Genomic DNA, 2,500 nt, shown 5'->3' on the forward strand with positions numbered 1-2,500 from the left:
TCCTTTCTTTCTCCTTATTCGTCTCTTTCGTTTTTTCCTTTCCTTCTCCTTATTCGTCTCTTTCGTTTTTTCCTTTCCTTCTCCTTATTCGTCTCTTTCGTCTCCTCTCTTTCTCTCCCTTCTCTTTATTTCTCTCCTTCGTCATCTCTCTTTCTCTCCCTTCTCCTTATTCCTCTCTTTCTTCTTCTCTTTCTCCCTTCTCCTTATTTCCCTCTTTCGTCTTCTCTTTCTCATTTTCCTTTTCTGTTCCCTCTCCTCTTTCTTCTTTCCTTCCTTCTCCCCCCCCCCCACACGCACGTACGCACGCCCACACACACATAGAAATAAAAAAGAGCGAATTAAAACTATTTATCCTATTTTTATTTTCTGTTTTTAGCAATAGGTGGCAGCTAAATGATATTTAATAGACCTGTTCCTATTTTCTGAAGATGAAAAATATTCCTTTTATTTTTTGTCATATTGCTATTCAAACGCAGACTGTATCGCTTTGTGTACATGTGTATGTAAAAGTGTGTGTGTGTGTGTGTGTGGGTATATATATATATATATATATATATATATATATATATATATATATATATATATATATATACATATATATGTATATTTATATATGTATGTATATGTGTATATATGTGTGTGTGTGTGTATGTATATAAGTGTGTGTGTTTGTATATCTGTGTGTGTGTGTGTGTGTGTGTGTGTGTGTGTGTGTGTGTGTGTGTGTATGTGTGTGTGTGTGCGTTTGTATATCTGTGATTGCGTGTGTGTGTATTTATATATGTGTATGTGTGTGTGTATTTATATATGTGTATGTGTGTGTGTTTGTATATCTGTGTGTGTGTGTGTTTGTATATCTGTATATGCATCTGTGATTTATCTATGTATACCTGTTAGGAAATTAATGCACGTACCTGTATTTGTCTAATTGACTAAGCTTAAGTAAAACACCTCTCATTTGACTAATTTTTCTCGCACTAATCTTCTGATCTCACAGGAACGATCGAAATGACATAGATAAAAGCTGGAATTAGGAAGTCGAGAAAACAGCTATTTATAGAATATTCAAATGTGTCTAACATGCGTATGTATTGATTAAATGATTCCTCACGGGATTCCCAATAATCTGAGATTGAAAAGGAAATCGGAAGAAAGAGATTATCTTTTGATGTTTATTTATCTGATCTTGGTTATTCGTGGGTTTGTTTTGGTTTCGTATGTTGTCGAAATTACCTGTTCGGGAATTTTAAATTTGCGCATCAATCATCAGAATGTCTCTCGCTTTTAATGCTGTCATGATTTTTTTTTGTTTGTTTTTGTTTTTGTTTTTCTTAGGGGGAGGGGGGGAGGAGGGGAGTTGGAAGGGGTGCGTGGGGGAGGAGGAGGGGAGGAGGGGGGAGGGGGTGGGGGGGGAGTTGAAAGGCGTGCGGAAGAGGGGGTGAAGGGGGTGGACTTGAAAGGGGTGCGTGGGGAGGGGGGGAGGGGGAGTTGAAAGGGGTGCCTGAAGGGGAGGAGGGGGAGGAGGGAGGAGGTTGGGGTTGGGGGGACTTGAAAGGCGTGTTATTGGGGGGAAGGCGTGTGGGGGGGGGGAAGGGGGGCTTTGTGTCATGAGAAAATCCTAAACTGTTAACCTGCCCGAGAACAAAGAAGTAAACAAATAAAAAACAAAACAAAAATAGAGACAGTCACGCGACGGCGATCAGGTTTTTAGCCGACAAGCGTTTCTTGTTGTTTTTGTAACTTTTGTTGTTTATTTTTGCTGTTTTTGTTGTTTTTGTTTTGTTGTCGTTATTTTGTTGTTGTTTTTGTTGTTTTGTTATTTTTGCTGTTTTTTGTTGTTGTTTTTGTTTGTTTTTCGTTGTTTCGTGCGTTTTGTGCTTCCATCTTTCTGTCCGTGTTTTTGCTTATCTATTTGTCTGTTTAGGTCTATATTTTTGTCTCTGTGTCTTTTTGTCTCTCTCTCTCTCTCTCTCTCTTCTCTCTCTCTCTCTCTCTTATCCGTGTGTCTCTCTCTCTCTCTCTCCCTCTCTCTCTCTCTCTCTCTCTCTCTCTCTCTCTCTCTCTCCCTCCCTCTTTCTCCCTTCTCTCTCTCCTCTCCCTTCCTCTCCTCTCCCTCCCCTCCCCTCTCCCCCTCCTCCCTCTCCTCCTCTCTCCTCTCCCTCTCCCTCCCTCTCTCTCTCCTCCTCCCCCTCCCTCCTCCCTCCTCCCTCTCCTCTCCCTCCCTCTCCTCACCTCCCTCTCCCTCTCCCTTCGTTTATGTTCCCTCTTTAACCAAACCCAAATCTGGGCCTCATGAAACATTCACACATGGCTCGAGCGATCACCGTTGACATTTGGTATGCAAATTACTCTTTCAGATAATCAACCGCCATAACAACAACAGTAACAACAATGATAACAACAACAACAGTTCTAGCAATAATGATAGCAGCAGTAATAACATCAACGTCAACATAATCAACAACATCATCAACATCAACATCAACATCAACATCAACAT

The 2,500-nt window shown here is 40.8% G+C and overlaps 1 protein-coding gene across 1 annotated transcript in view; it reads left to right on the forward strand.

The window, feature by feature from the left end:
• The window catches only part of LOC113822867 (3',5'-cyclic-AMP phosphodiesterase), a 641,256-nt gene that overhangs the window by 291,684 nt on the left and 347,072 nt on the right, over nucleotides 1–2,500 (forward strand). The window lies entirely within an intron of this gene.

This window comes from Penaeus vannamei, chromosome 1 (assembly GCF_042767895.1).
Source record: "Penaeus vannamei isolate JL-2024 chromosome 1, ASM4276789v1, whole genome shotgun sequence".
NCBI classification, from domain to species: domain Eukaryota; kingdom Metazoa; phylum Arthropoda; class Malacostraca; order Decapoda; family Penaeidae; genus Penaeus; species Penaeus vannamei.